This window comes from Suricata suricatta, chromosome 4 (genome assembly GCF_006229205.1).
Source record: "Suricata suricatta isolate VVHF042 chromosome 4, meerkat_22Aug2017_6uvM2_HiC, whole genome shotgun sequence".
NCBI classification, from domain to species: Eukaryota; Metazoa; Chordata; class Mammalia; order Carnivora; family Herpestidae; genus Suricata; species Suricata suricatta.
Genome location: NC_043703.1, coordinates 49,113,703 through 49,130,017, shown reverse-complemented (window position 1 = coordinate 49,130,017; position 16,315 = coordinate 49,113,703). Strand labels below are relative to the sequence as shown.

Here is a 16,315-nt window from a genome sequence, read left to right as displayed (position 1 = left end):
CATAGCATGGAGCCTGGTGCAGGGTTGAGTCAGACACTTAACTGATTGAGCTACCCAAGCATCCCTGTTGTTTTACAGAATGATTCTTTCCATATAACTGTAAACCAACCTGGTTGTGTGTCCCTTCATAGTTTTTAATATTACTACTTTATATGATTTCAGAGGAAGGACAGTGATTGGCTGAGCTTAGGCAACCATGCACTTTCAAAACTGATTGCAGTCAGATTGTGAGGTCACGTGTGAATATACCAACTCCTTCTAGAACCATGTGGATGATGGAGAGCTGTGAGTTACCAAGGGAAGAGTGTTAGAAAGTAAATACCATGGAAATCCACAACAGTAACCAAAGTGGCAACAGGTTTTAATTAAACAGGTCACTAATTAATAATTGAGTAGTGTGGGGTAAAATCTCCACTAGAATGGGATTACCACAAAATGAGAACAGAGGATTTGGAGAGGGTAGGTTCAGGTAACTTTTACTGAGTTTTGATGCAAAATAAGTAAAGACATAGGATAGTGGATGTTATAAAGTGATGCATAGTTGTATGCTGAAGGAAATGATTCAGTAGAGAGAAAACCTGATGTAGAAGAATTTTTGGAGCCCTGAACTTTGATAGGTAAGAAAGGATGGATTCACTTATGGAGTAGGATTGTCTTTATATGTCAAGAGAAGAGTATAAATAATCTACATATCTAGGATAGATGGCCACCTACTGAATGGTGTCAATCTATAAAACTTCTTTGATTTCTATTCTCCGTGAAAGAGAGTGAGGACAAGAAATCATTCTTAGGGAGAATAAGGAGAATGAATGGCTCAGGGAAGTTTGTGGTCATGGATTGATAATGGTATGAGTTGTGAATTTTCTCCAGCTACCATCCATGGATGGGGTAAGGGCCAGAGGAGGTGGATATTCAGAGCGACCCAGAGTACACTAAGAAAAGGAGTATGTCAGTTTACAGTGGTTACTGTAACAAATGGCCACAAACTGGGTGACTTAAAACAACATAAATTTATTTTCTCCTAGTTCTAGAGGTCAGAAGTATGAAATCAAGATGTCAGCAGAGCTGAACTCTCTCCAAAGGCTCTAGGGGAGAATCTATTCTTTTTCTTTTCCAGCTCTGCTTTCTATTGATATTTATTGACTTGGGGCTGCATCACTCCTGTGTCTGCCCCATTGGTCACTTCCTTTCTCTTCTTCTCTCTGACTCGTGGCCACATCATTCAAATATGTCTTCACATGACCTTGTCTTTTGTATGTACTTCCTAAGAATACTTGTCGCTGAATTTAGGGTCCATCTGGGTAATCCAGGATGATCTTCTCATCTCAAGATCTTTAACATATCTGCAAAGACCCCTTGTCCCTGCAAATAAAATAACATCCACGGGTCCTTGGTGTTAGGACACAGATATATTATTTTGGGGGCTACTGTTTCAGCCACTCTGAAGAGCAAGGAGCTGAGATTGGGTAAGGTCAGTCATATGATTGCATAAACTATGTGAAGAGGAAAAGAAGATTTCATGGAGGTGAAAAAGATGTTGGGATCAAATGACTGCATTTATGTGAGGTTGGTTGGAGTCAACATGCAAGAAAAAAATGACATGGAATAATTGAGGTGGTAGAGTGATATATATCAAATCAAGACATCTGTTCATTCAAGAAAGAAAAAATACTGAACACGGCACAAATTAAAGAACTCCCTACTATAAAGTAGTAATTTCTCTTCCTACATTATTTCACTATAGCTGTCACAAAGACTCCATTTTGCCTGATTGTTACTACAGCTATTTGTCTTAGCGAGTATGGCCATAAATGTTCAGTAGCCTTCAGTAGCTTAGAGGCCTAAGTTAATTGGTCCTATGTTTAAAAATACAATGAGGGGCACCTGGGTGGCTCAGTCGGTTGAGTGTCTGATTTTGGCTCAGGTCATGATCTCACAGCTTGTGGGTTCGGGCCCTGCGTGGGGCTTTGTGCTGACAGCTCAGAACCTGTAGCCTGTTTCAGATTCTGTCTGTCTGTCTCTCTCTTTGCCCCTCCCCCACTTGTGTTCTCTCTCAAATATAAAATAAATGTAAAGAAAAAATTAAAAAAAATACAATGAAAGGCCTTCCCACCCGTCTCTCAGTGGTCTCTTTCCATGAGCCTGTACTTCAGGCAGGTGCTGCCTCAGGAGAGTGTTTTCCTAGTTCCTTTATGTCTTTCCCCCTCTACAGTCCTGCCACACAACTCCTCTGCATTCTCTGTGTTCTTTAACAATTACATGAAGAGTTTTTCTTTAACATTACAAATTCCCTTTCTTTCTTCTTAATGTTTATTTTTGAGAGACAGAAACAGTGTGAGTGGGGGAGGTCAGAGAGAGATTGGGAGATGCAGAATCTGAAACAGGCTCCAGGCTCTGAGCTATCAGCACAGAGACCAATGCAGGGCTCAAACCCACAAACCATGAGATCATGGCCTTAGCCAAAGTCAGACACTCAACTGATGGAGCCATCCAGCCTCCCCTACAATATTCTGTCTTCCCTTGTCTTTCAACTCAGTTTTCCTCCAAGAAGTTGAAGTCAAATGCCTTTAATCAACTTTCTAAGAAAGAGTCTCCATTTCTGGTTATTCTAACCTTATACATGAAGGTGGTTTGAAATTCATTTTCTCATTCCAACTCTCATTTAATTGATCTAAGCCTGAATTTATTCTGCAAACAAATGCTTCCCGAGCACTCCCTATATGCTAGCTCTGGGAATACTAATAACCAAGAAGATATGACTTCTCACTTCGGTTTACTCACTATCCACTGCAGGGATCAGCAAACTGTGACCCTAAGTCAAATCTGACACATAGCCTATTTTTGTACAGCCCTTAAGCTAAGAAAGTGTTTCACATTTTTGAGGGGTTGGTTGTAAAAAAAAAATGTGACAGAGACCATCTGTGACTCACAAAATCATAAAATATTTGCTCTCTGGTGCTTTGCAGAAAAAGTTTGCTGACCCCTAGTCTACTGGGAAAATATGTGGGGATGATATTACCAACCTCACAAAATTGTTGGAATTTGTTGTGGACTGTGTGCTGTTTTTGCCTAGGCAGAATAAATCTCTCTCTTCTAAGAAGAGTTTATCTTTTGGTGACAAAACCTACCTTGCACTCAGGATGAGATATGGGTGGGCCTGACTCCATTACCATTTGCTTAGGGCTGGGTACCTGGCCTGCTCTTCACAATCCCTGGTCACAAAAATTATTCACATGGCCCAGGTAGGTTCAGTAAGATTCAGTGCTACAATGAGACTTGTGCTACAATTACTGGGAAAGAAAAACTCTTTATTACTCCTGGAATTATTAGATGAATAATAATGGGAGCTTTAGCTGTTCAGGGCACTGTTTCTAAGAGATTAACTCTAAGGAACATGGAGTCAAAAATGAATCCTTGAACCAGTGCTGAAGACACTGGTCGAGCCCTGGATTCTCTCATACCTGCAGCTAATTCTTGCTTCTAGAGGCTTGTTGTGTATGTGTGAAATAATAAAGTTATTTTTTAAATTTAAACTATTTTAAAGTAAGCTTCTGTTACTGTAACATTAGGTATTCCCACTGGTATCAAATTAAAGGAGATAATGATTGTTAAGTAATTTATACATAATAAATGTTTAAGAAAGCAATCCTCTTCTTTAAAATCATTACTTAGTATGCTATCAAAAATATAAACTATTTACACTCCGAAGGTATGTTGAAGGTCATCTAATCCAATTCCCTTGTTTTGCTGTATTGGAGACTGTAGGGCCTCAGCAAATTTAAAATAAATTGAAAAATTAGCTTCAGAATGGGAAAACACAGTGCTGTGTGCTAATTATGAATTGAGATGTATTAATTTTATATGGCAACTGTTATGAGCAGCATCTGATACATTGGCAGCGGTCAGAAGGCTTCCTAGAAGAGATAGGGCTTAGCTGGGCTGGAAGGAGGAATGTCTTTGCTCAGTTAAAAAGGGGGGGGTGTCAGGTGACAAGACCTAGAGAAAGGGAGATTAGCCCCCACGGAAGTTAAACACAGGGAGAGGACGGAGGAGTGGAGCAGGAGTGGGAAAGAGGAGGTTATGGAGGTAACCCAGGGTCAGAGCATGACGGTCCTGTGTAAGGAGGTGGGCCATGAGAAGAAATCCAGGTTCTTTTGTTTAAAAACAAGAGTATGTTTGACAAAGTAGTCGATTAGTTTGGGGTGTGTAACATAGTAATTCAGCTTCTCTCTATGTTATGCTATGCTCACCACAGGTGTCGAAAAACTCAGGTTTTACATTTACGTTTTAGAATGAAAGTGGTGAGGTTGCAACTCAGCTGCTCTTCTAATCCTGGAGAATAATGTGAAGAATCTAAGGTGTGATCAATTTGGGGATAGAAGGATGGTGAAAGGGTACGGGCAGAGACAGAGATATTGAAGAGGGGAGAGGTATTTAGCAATTGAGCAATGGTGACTAATTCCATGTAGGAAGAAACCTGGATGGAAGACTTGCTCAGAGAGCCTAGGCTTTTGGCTGCCTTCTGGTATTAGAGAATAAAGGAAGAGAAGCGTGGCCTGATTTTTATTTGGTTTTGTTTTGAAATGTGGATGTGGAAGAAACATGATGCGTTCTACTTTTGACTTTTTGACTTTGAGGTACTCACAGTCCTTAAGTGAGGTCTGGAGTGACAGAGGTTTGGGCTGGAGATGCAGAGTTTTCAACAATCATCATGTCGATGGGAATTGGAAACATGTTATGGAATGAGATTTTTAAGGAGAGAGTTGCTTCTGTTGATTTATTCCAGATCTTTCTCTTCATAAAATTGAATATAATGAGCAAAATACTTATTTTAAATATGGGCTATAGCAATGAATTTTGAGCAAGTTTTCAATATCGTTTCTCTCTACATCTGTACACCTGGGAATTTAAAAATTTCTGTAAAAGCACTGTAGATATTATAACAATTTTTCTTAGGGACTTTGAATTCTGTAAAATCCACAGCAACGCTAGCCTCCTCTTACTGAAGAATGAAGAATAGCATAGCGTTATGGAGTGAGTCCCAGGCTGGAAGGCGCTGCAGGTGCACCTCATTGTATTGTGCTTTGCTCTGTCATCCTTCATGGGCACCATGTTCTTTACAGGCTGAACTTTTGTGGAAACTCTGTGTCGAGCAAGTCTATCAGTGACATTTTTCCAATAGCATTTGCTCACTTTGGGTATTTTTGTCACATTTTGGTAATTCTCACAATATTTCAGACTTTTAGAACTATATTTGTTACGGTGATCTATGATCTTTGTCCCGATGTCATTGTTCTAGGGTGCTACAAACTGCACCCATAGAGGATGGCAAACTTAATAAACGTTGTGTGTGTTCTGACTGCCTCATTGGCCAGCCCTTCCGCCATCTCTGTCCCTATCCCCCAAGACAAAATAATATTGAAATCAGATTAGTTAATACGCCTACAATGGCTTCTAAGTGTTCAAGTGGAAGGAAGAGCTGCGTGTCTCTCACTTTAAATCACACACTTTAAAAGCTAAACGTGACTAAGAGAGTGAGGAAGCCATGTTGAAAGCCAGTACGTGGTAGAAATAGCAAGACAACTGGAATTGGACGTGAAGCCTGAAGAGGGGGACTGGATTGCTGGGGTCTCGTGATCAGTCCTCAATAAATGAGGAGCTGCTGCTAACAGAGCGGCAGAGAAGGTGGTTTCTTGAGATGGAATCTACTCCTGGTGAAGATGCTGTGAAGATCGTTGAAATGATCACAAAAGATTTAGAATATTATAGAAACTTATTTGATAAAGCAGGGGCAGGCTTTGAAAGGATCAACTCCAGTTTAAAAAAATTTTTTATTAATGTTTTTTATTTATTTATGAGAGAGACAGTGTGAGCCGGGGAGGGTCAGAGAGAGAAGGAGACACAATCTAAGACAGGCTCCAGACTCTGAGCTAGCTGTCAGTACATAGCCCGATGTGGGGCTTGAACCCATGAACTGTGAGATCATGACCCGAGCTGACGCCAGACGCTTAACTGACTGAGCCACCCAGGTGCCCCCAACTCAAGTTTTGAAAGCAATTCTCTTGTGGTTAAAATGCCATCAAACAGCATCACACACCACAGAGAAATCATTTGTGAAAGAAAGAGTCAATGTGGCAAACTTCATTGTTCTCTTATTTTAAGAAATTGTCACAGCCACCCAGCCTTCTGCAACCACTACTGCAACCAGTCAGCAGCCATCAGCATCAATATTGATCGATGGGTAATTTGTCTTTCTATAATTTCATCCTGGTAACACTCTTGACATTGAGATGTGGTAAGCAGATCTGATGAGCTCAGAGTTTGTGCTTTAACAGCAAACTAGAGATAGAGGCTCCTGGCTGGCTGAGTCAGTTAGGGTTAGGTGTTGGACTCTTGATCTAGGCTCAGGTCATGATCTCATACTTAAGTGAGTTCCAGCCCCGCATCAGGCTCCGTGCTTACAGAGTCTGCTTGGGATTCTTTCTCACTCTTCCTCTCTCTCTCTCTGTCCCTCCACTGCTCATGTGCTCACTCTCTTCCTTGCTCTCTTTCTCTCTCAAAATAAATAATAAACGTTAAGAGAAGAAGCCAGCTAGAGATATGTAGAAATTACCAATAGTTTTAGACCACACAGCAAGCTGCAGTTTACGGTGGCGTACCATTTCAATACTTCCTGTTGAATTGCCCTTATTGAAATTCTCAGCTAAGGAGTGTGTTGGTAGAGTCTGCATGACCGTTGTCTCTGTTAACTCCATGGTGTTCTGTTGCCAGTGGCTTAACACCATGCTTGGTTTTAGGGATGTTGGGTGAGGCTGCCTTGATGTTTAGTGTGACGTGAGTTCCTTGATGTCATCATTATAAAACATTCAGAATACTGAAAGTGGCATTTTTGTCTTTTGTGCATAGATTTTTCACCAAAACGTTGAATATTCAGCTGTAAAAAAAAAAAATCCAATAACTTGATAATTGGGTATATGGTGCATATTCATTTACACTAAAGTAATTCAATTATAAAATTTATTTTCATTGTGAAAAACTGACAACATAATGGATAGAAATTGTGTAAGGAAATGAATACATTCTCAAATACAGAATGATTGACTTTTTAGACGTCACAGAACCTGAAATATATGAAACGTTATAGGTGAAATGTCAATCACTTTTGCAAGTAGGCAAGCAGATTCAGTTTGAATATTTTACTCAAATATGTCTCACCCTTTCCTTAGTAAAATAACAGATTTTAAAGAAAGACTTATGTGGAAACTCCAGAGAGCCAAGCGTGACTCCTAGATGTCCTATGTAAATTACAAAGCACCTGTTTGTTTCCAGGTCCTGGCAGAACTGCGGCATTACTGAATAAAGGCCATATACTGGATGTAATATGTATTGATCTCAGTGAGGCATTTGATGTAGTGTTTAATGAAATCTTATTCCCCAAATAATTTAAATTGGCTTGGCTTTGAGAGCAATCACACGCGTTGAAAACTGGCTGAACAGAAAGGAACGAAAGGGAATGTGAAATGCCCACCTGTCAGTAGAGAGAACTACAGGTTCGCCAGCTTTTCTGGTAGGCCTGCAAAAGACATAGAATGGCAGGACACGTCTAGGAAAACTTTTCAAAAGTAAAGTGTATACTTGGTAGATTTTTTTCTTACTAGAATATTGAAAATCATACACTGATATGAAGTTTTTATTTTCTGTTAACATTTATAATAGCCTTTGCCTGTGTGTTAAATCAGCATGGAAGGAGAATCAGCATAAAAAAAGGGATCTTTTGGTCACATTTTGAGATGCTGAAGACCTTGTGTTTTGTTTACATTTTGGCATTTATAAAAGTCGGGCTCATTAGCATTGTCTTATCTCTGTATTTTAAGTTTGTTTATTTTTAGAGTGGGAGAGAGAGCAAGCAAGCAAGCAGGGATGAGACAGACAGACAGAGAGAGAGAGAGAGAGAGACAGAGAGAGAGAGAGAGAGAGGTTGATTGATTGATTGATTGATTGATATTGGGAGAGAATCCCAGGCAGGCTCCATGCTATCAGCACAAAAGTCCTATAAGGGGCCTTAACCCACAAACCGTGATTTATGCCCTGAGCTAAAATAAAGATCAGATGCTTAACCAACTGAGCCACCAAGGCACCCCATCTGTACTTTCTTTATACATAGAAAGTGCTTATTAATTATCTGTTGAATTACCACAGCCATTTCCTGCCCTCATTTGTAGCTTTTCTTGACTTGTACTTACAGGCACCTTCAAATTAAAAAAAAAGAATATAAAACCTTTACTGAATTATATTATAATCTTAAGCATTGTAAATGGAAAAATTGGTGTGAAGGAATAAGGAATCTGGTTTAATTTATTATGTAGACACATGGTATAAAACTAAATTTTAAAATGTACAAAGGTAATTTTTTAAATCCTTCAACCCAAATAAATATTTCTTGATAACTTAGAAGAAAAAAATGCTTGAAATAATGTTAAACAACACATGTTCTGCTAATAATATTCATGAGACTGAAATGTAATTGCTAGTAGAATGAAGGTCTTAACATTTATGTAGGATAAGAGAATAACATTTTTGAAATCACTGGTGAATTATTCATGGTGTTAAATTTATTGTCTGTTTTCCTAACATTTTTGCACAGAAGATTAATAACTTTTTAGCCTACGAGTTTTTATTTCATTACTATATAGCAGTATTCTGTCCATCGTATAAAAACAATTGGACATCAGATGAATAAGCTCATAAGGTATTTAGAAGATGGTAAAATAGGGTCTGAAATGTACATATAATTTGCTATTTTCTAATGTTATCAGGAAAGTAATCTTTCAAAAATTAGTAGGTGTGTTCCGTTCAGTCGCCACTTCTTTAATTAAAATGTAGTCTGTTTTTATTTTTTTAATGTCTATTATGTTTGAGTGTGATAGCGTGTGAGCGGGGAGGTGCGCATTGAGTGAGACACAGAATCCAAAACAAGCTCCAGGCTCTGAGCTCCCAGCCCAGAGCCTGACGGAAGGCTTGAATGCACAAACTGGGCAATCATGACCTGAGCCAAGCCGGATGCTTAACCAACTGAGCCACCCAGGTGCCCCTAGTCTGTTTTTAAATATTTGAAATTTTGCGTCTTTGCCATGGCAGCCCAGTATAAATTGCTATCAAGTTACTGTAATATTCTCAATCAGTAAAATTCTATTTTGGTCCTTTGAAGGGCCACTTAATTGTTTGGTTAATTTACACCGTATTATTTTTGGCAAAATTCCAGGTGATCCACATGGTAACAAGAACAATTATTGTAGCATAAGCCAGGAAAGAAAATGCTGTTGTCTTAGAAACAGACTTTCTGGGGTTACCTTCCCGTAGTGGTGGGTGCCCGGGCTGCGGGGGGCATGCAGAGCTCACGTGGTGTTGGGAGACCACTTGGTGAGCCAGGAGATCGTTCTATTCTTTTAACTTCTATCATCATGTTTTGCATCTCGGCGAATTTTTTTTTTAAAGTGGTGAGACAAAATATGAGCCTGTTAATTTTCTTTTAGCGTTTAATCAGCTGTATGTCCTCATTCATGAATGCTTCCTCAGAGACTCTAGGTTCCAAATGACACACTTTAGAAGATACTGCAGTGATATTAGGATATCCTGATAGAGATGCTTATCATCGACAAAACTGTGGCAGCGTTTAATGGAATTTAATAACGATGCTAAAACCATTTAGAGAATGATGACTGAAGGCACTAAACATATTTCCACTGTGATACGTTAAAAAATGTCAAGAAAACAAAGCAGGACAGAGGTTATAGGATAAAAAGGTCCTATTTTGAGAGAGTCTCCAAATCCGTGCAGGAGAAGACACTCATGATTTTGGCAGTATTTATTGAACACTTCCCACAAACCAAAACAAAAACCTGCCTCTCCCCTCAAAAGACACACACTTTGGGAAGAAGAGACAGGCACTAAGTCAGCCAACAAGTAAAATAAATGGTGTGTTACTTAGTGCTGTGATACAGGGATGATCAAGGAGCAGGTAGGCATCTAAAGCCAGGAAAGAAAACGTGTGTGTTTGTGTGTGTGTGTGTGCGCGCGGGTGTGCATGCGTGGTGTGTCTTGGGGTTAGGTCCAGGAATAGGAGCTGCCATTTTGAATAAACTGGCCAAGAAAGGCCTCTATGTTAAAGTAAACTTTGAGGGGAGAACTGAAGAGGATGAGAAATCAGTGGTTTCTGTCCCGCGTTTATCTACATAACAACATAGCTCTGATGATTCTTAAAATACTCAGACCTGAAAGATGACTCAAATTTCACTTCACATGAACTATTAGGATTTTTTCCCCATAAAATCACTCATATATACTACCATATACTGAGTAGAATCAAAACGCACAACACTTTAACATATAAACATACAACATAGAGTTGATTTAAATGCATTGAAATAGAACCTGTTACAAGGTCAAGGGCTTATTGCCTGATACATAAACACACAATGAAATACAAAGATGTTGAACTCCATTTTATAACGATGAAAGGCAGGTATAGGTGAGGCTTTGTGGTTCTCTGCTTCCTATCACTTTCTCAGATGTGATGGGGAAATCTACTCTGAGTTGAACTGTTATTGAATTTCTTGTATTCAGTAAGCACACAGACTATATTAGCAAACCAAAGAGGGGCATGAGGATATTCTTTTTGAGTCTTAGCCTTGCCTTTAATCATTTCCATGGATATTGGTTTCACTGGCCCTTACATTAATCTTCTTAGCAAAAAGAGACGAGCAATACTATTACCCCTGTTTTGTAAATAAGAAAGAGGACGATAGGAAGGTTAAAAGATCTGCCTCAGGCCATTCTAACTATAAGGCTTTGGTAAAGTCTTCAGAAGAAGCTATTTGTCTTCAATGACAGTTCTGAGTTTTAAACACTAAGGTCCAGAGTAAACCTAATCTGAAACAGTATATCGTAATAAAAAGATAACAGGACTGGGAATCAAGAGTTCTCAGTCCTACTTGCATTTATACCACTTTTACAATTATTTTTTTTTTAAGTTGGAAAACCATTAGATGTTATTTTATCAAAAACCATTTGTTGAGAATCTCTTCTGTACCGGGCATGGTATGAAGTGTTGATAAAGCTATGCTCCGTATCCCGAAAGAGCTCATGTGCTCGTGGAAGAGATTTACCAACAAGAGAAAGGTACCGGCGTACTAAGCGGTACATCAGAGGCGGGTACAGTGGGCTAGGAGAGAAGAAAGGGACCCACGACCAAAGCTGAAGTTAGGACCACAGAGAACTGCTCAGATATAGACCTACAAAGTCACCAGCTGAGATAAACTAGACTAGCAGTTGATTGATGCAGGAACATATCACAAGCAGAGGGAACCAAAGTGCAAAGGCCCAGAGGCAAGAAATAACAAAATTTTAGATGTACAGATGTTTCACTATGGCTGGACGATTGAGAATACAGACAAGAAGGATGAGAAAAGCTAGAGTTTTCAAGGACGGGTCAAGAAGTGCCTACCGACCGCACAGGTTTGCTTTGAACCTGCACGCAGAGGGGTGTTTGGGGCACAATTGTGCATAGAAAGGGACCTATTGCATTTGAAGTTTACAATGCCCTGCTACAGGTAGAGTGTAGGATTTATTTGAAATAGAAGATTTGAGGCTGTAATAAGACTTCAAGAAGCAAAGTTATGAGGGGCTGAACTAAAATAGTGCATGTAGAATAGTTTAGAAAAGGTTGATTCAAAAGATTTATCAAGTAAGATGCATACAATTTTATTTTTAAAAATGTACGTAAAGGAGGACAGAATGAATAATCCGGATAGTTAGGGTAATTTTGAGTAGCAGTGTTGAGGAGGCTAAAAATTAGAATAGGCTGGTAGTGGAAGAGAGCATGTTCTGGAGACTTCTGTGCTTTTTGAAACTGCACATTACTGAGCCCAGGCATAGGTTAGGATGCGCTTGGCCAATGTGTTGATTTTTATTTGAAGGTCAGGGGCTCTGGGATTAGTGAACCCCAGGGTTTAAAGTCATCACAAGCTCAATTCCCGTCATCCTCTACAATCATCTTAAAGGCTGCTTTTTTCCAGTGTTGTGACGGGAATGCAGAGTTGGCACCTACTTCCTCGGCATACCTCCCGTGTCCTTGGGAACGCCTGGGTCACAGGCCCACCCTCCACTAATTAAGGAGATGATGATGATTAGTTTCGGCAAGTTGAGATTTAGTGCTGGGGATTCTGCCGAATCAAGTGTGAGAAGGTAGAAAAAGAAATATACATATATCTGGGGTCTGACCGTAAAAGAAGGGGAAATTAGCATTATGATAAAATCAACATGGCTTAAGAATACTTATCTTGAATGTGTATGAAAATAGGGAAAGTGAGGAGCCCCTGGGAGGTTCAGTCAGCTGAGTGTCCAGCTCTTGATGTTGGCTCAGGTCATGATCCCAGGGTTGTGGAATCGAGCCCTGAGTTAGGTTCCATGCTGTGTCTCCAGGAAACCATTTAAGATATTCTCTCTGTCTGTCTGTCTCTCTGCCCCTACTCCACTTGTACTCTCTCGCTTTAAAATGAAAAGAAATTAAAGAAAATAGAGAAAGTGAATGTGATTTGTTAAAACAGATGGGACAAGGTTGTATCTGTGTGTCCATGGAAGGGGTGGAGAAAGGGACAGAGAGGACAGTATAAGATGAAATACAAAATAAATATGAGATTACTTAATGCAAAGCAACCATACCTAATTCATCTTTCCACCCCCCACTTGACCTTAGTTTAAAGTATTTGTGGCATTATTGTTTTCAAGGATTGTTGCTTTTAAAGGTCTTTGATGTTTCTCCTTTGTCACTTTCTTCATTTCCCTAAAACAGAAGGGAAACAGTGTTTCTGGATTTTAATCTAAACATGGAGAGATCTTTAAGTGTGAAGCAGATCCAAGGGGAAAAATAACCCTCTTAGATATAGATGTTATTGCCATTAAATTACTACCTGAAGGAGATGTACATCTAGGAGATACAGTTAATTTCACATGAAGATGGGAAGGACCACTAAGGTAATGAACTTTATTGAGAGCGTGTTTAATCCTATTCACGTTTGAGAAGCTTTCTAAGCAAGAAAGACCACTGAGTTGATAAAAGAAGCATTTAGTTAGCAAATACCTTTGTGCTTCCCTGCTCCCTGGTATATTTGCTTTCGAAATGAACGTTACTCACATGGTAGATACAGACCTGCTTTCTACCTCATCTCCAAGAGTGAGCGAGCGAGTGTGTGTGTGTGTGAGTGTGTGTGTGTGTACCAAGGGGACCATCAGTGTCATGAAGTAACTAAGGAATGCATTAAGCAACTTTTCAGGGGTATGTGGATTGCATAATTTAAGACTATCCTGGGGGCATCCATAAATGATGCATAGGTTTTGTTTTCTTATTTTACATTTTTAGAGGGGAGAAGGGCACCGATTCTGCACTTTCTACACCGTTAGCATTATCTAAATCTCCCTCTGCCTGTTGAATCCTGAGCAGTGGTAAGGAGCCAGGAGATCCTTTTAGAGCATTCATTCTTCGTGTTTGAAACCCATTTGAGGAGGAACGGCTAGCATGATTCCGTTAGACATCACCCTTCCTTGTGTTCAAACAGTGCTGGAGACCCAGTCAGCAGTGATTTGGAAGTGACTTAATGATTGCGTTTTGCAGTATTTCTGTACCCAGCATTGTCCTTTAAAATCCTGTGAAAATAGGATTCAGTAAATGCAGTCTTATTTCGCATTAGTTATGTAGATCCTGAATTTTCCAGTGTTTCAGGGTGACGGACACCTTCTGTGGCCTTACATACTCTGTGCTAGAACATGAACTGTGTGTTTTTTCAAAGCTAATCTCCTTTCCACTTATAACTGCACTCTGAGCCTTCCCTGTACGTTGGAGCAATATAGAGCTAAACAACAGATGGTAAAACAAACAAACGAGCTACAAAAAATAACCCTGAAAATCTGGAGAAGAAATTCAATGTAATGATTTTATTTGCTTGGGTCACTTTGTTTTATAAATCAACGATTAAGAATGCTATAATTAGTTACAAGCGAGGGCATTTTGTTTGGTCACTTACTGTTTAAAGATCTAGTGTCATTCAAACATTACAGGTCTCTTTAATCACTACACCCTAGGACATGGGGTATATGTCTTAATTGCCCCCTTTTAAACTGGAGCCAACGTTTAACAAGTTGATATTCTTGGCCCTATTAAGACAGATTTGGATTTTCTCTGATGAGTGCAGCTCTTGCCGCACCGCTAGGTGGCAGCAGAGCTTTACAGTTTCTGGGTTTGCGCTGCAGAAGCTACATGCCCTTCGGTTCTGCAGCAGCTGAGGCTGATATAAATGTATAAACAAGCAGAAGCTATATGTGACACACACCACCATTCTTAAAGCAGAAAGCAACAACTCCAAGCCAAGTTTTTGGCTGCCGGTGGCCTGGTGAAGCAAGGCTTTGCTGATGGGTTGGGGTAGAGGAACGGAAGATGAGTGCTTGCCCAGGTTTGGTTCTGTGTGTGTGGTTTTGTACCATTGTCCAGGCCTAGTGCGTCAAAGAGAGGCAGTTGGTGACTCGTACCCGGTGCTGCTGGAAAGGCTGCCGGTGCATCCGCCTGGATCTGCTGTGGCCATTATTGCCTGACTCCTGTTGGCAGAGGAGCAGTGAGGCAACGGAACGTGGAAGAGTAGCGAAACATGTTAAAAAAACAAAAAAAACAAAAAAATAAAACAAAAACAAACCAAAAAACCCCAAATCTTTTACATTGAAAGCATGCAACTTTGAGGCTTCTTAACAGTGAGAGGTTAGTTCCAGAGTTGAGTAGGAGTAGACAGTGATAGTAAAACATTGTATTTGTGTATAAAAAGATTTGCTAAGTTGATATTCAGAATATTACCCAGGAAATCTACAAATTCTTGCCATGCATGGAATGTTTACGGTAAATTCAGAGAGATGCTTGGGTCATGCATAAAGATACTTGCATTTAGAGGCAGTAGATTTATGAGTTGGGGAGAGGATGGATTTTCTTTTTTGAAGGAGACCACTGTATTCCAGGATAAATAAAACTTTTCCGTGTAGAAAAGCACAAGAGGTGGTAAAGACGGAGGGAAGAGCCTGTCCCCACAGGTAGGGGAGAGGCACAGCAGCTGCATTGTTCTGGAAAGGCACTAATCTGCAGGTTGTATTCTAAGTTGATCCACCTACATCTGCCATCGCAGCCGGCACCTGGTACAGGGTGAATGACACACAATACTCCCCAAATGTCACTGTCCAGCCGTGTCCACCAATTAAAACTAATAAACATTCCTCCCCACGCCGAAAGACGTGCTGCCAGCCCAGCGAGCAGCAGGGCAGGCAGAGGCAGAGCATAATAGCAGCGGTAGCAGCAACGGCAGCCAGAGCCCTGGGCAGCAGGTGCGCTTGGCTGGGAGCGGGGAAGGGCACAGTGTGGGGCTGGCATTGCCTGCTCACATATTATGCAGGCAGAGCTGAGTTGTTTACAAATTGATAGCAGAGGGGATTTGGTTGGAGACAGCCGAGCACGCTGCATTCCGTGCCCAGAGAAACCTGAGTGGGGTTCCCTGCTGGTTGGTTGGGTACCATTCACCAAAGGAAAAAAAGAACCGCCTCCCATCCCCCACCCCGTCCTGTCCCCAAACACATGCCCTCAACAGGTAGCACAGGCCCAGTTCCATAGGCAGGCAAAAAACACCTGTGAGAAGCTCAAGGACCTTCGATGTGGAGGACCAGAAAGTCTCCTCACTGAGTTTGTCTCTTCCAGGTCCCATGCAGGTGCCAGATGCCAGAGCAGACCAGTCTGGACAGACATAGCTTGAAAATTGGAGAAGAAAGAATAAAAAAAAATCCACTGAGGAAGGCAATAAACCTCCACGAACCTGAACGTGAAGAGGCTACAGAAGGTAAGAGACCTGCTGAAATGTCTTCGTGTTCAGTGTGCGGTGTCTTATGCTGTGCTGCTCTCGAGCTTCTCTGGGAACGAGCTGGAAAGCCCTAGGAGAGAGACAGTGTGTGTGTTGGAGTCATGGGTACGGGGCTCTGGAACTCCCAGGGTCAGTGGATGGCACGGCGGGGCCGGAAGCACGGGCGATTCGGGATGGTGCCCATACCCAACAGTGAGGCATCATGGGTTTTTCTTGTTCTCAGCGTTACTTCTACCAAATGCAGTAGGAGCGTGTCCTGTTTCCATCTTGTCAGAAGCGCCGCGACCTATGTCAGTCTTTGCTTTCACCTCTGCTGGTTTCAACTCTGCTGTCTTGTGGCGTCGGTGCTGTCATTTAGAATCGTGCCTCTTGAG

General features: G+C 40.8%; 1 long non-coding RNA gene across 2 annotated transcripts in view; it reads left to right on the top strand.

Moving 5' to 3' along the window:
- The first annotated feature begins 575 nt into the window (after positions 1-575).
- LOC115290514 overlaps positions 576-16,315 on the top strand; it is a 483,865-nt gene continuing 468,125 nt past the window's right edge. Inside the window, exons 1-2 of one of the 2 annotated variants that reach the window (XR_003908160.1) lie at positions 576-617; positions 15,782-15,920. This is a non-coding gene — a long non-coding RNA (uncharacterized LOC115290514). Of the gene's footprint in view, positions 618-14,483; positions 14,505-15,781; positions 15,921-16,315 lie in introns of those variants that run through there. The other variant, XR_003908161.1, reaches the window with a different exon arrangement.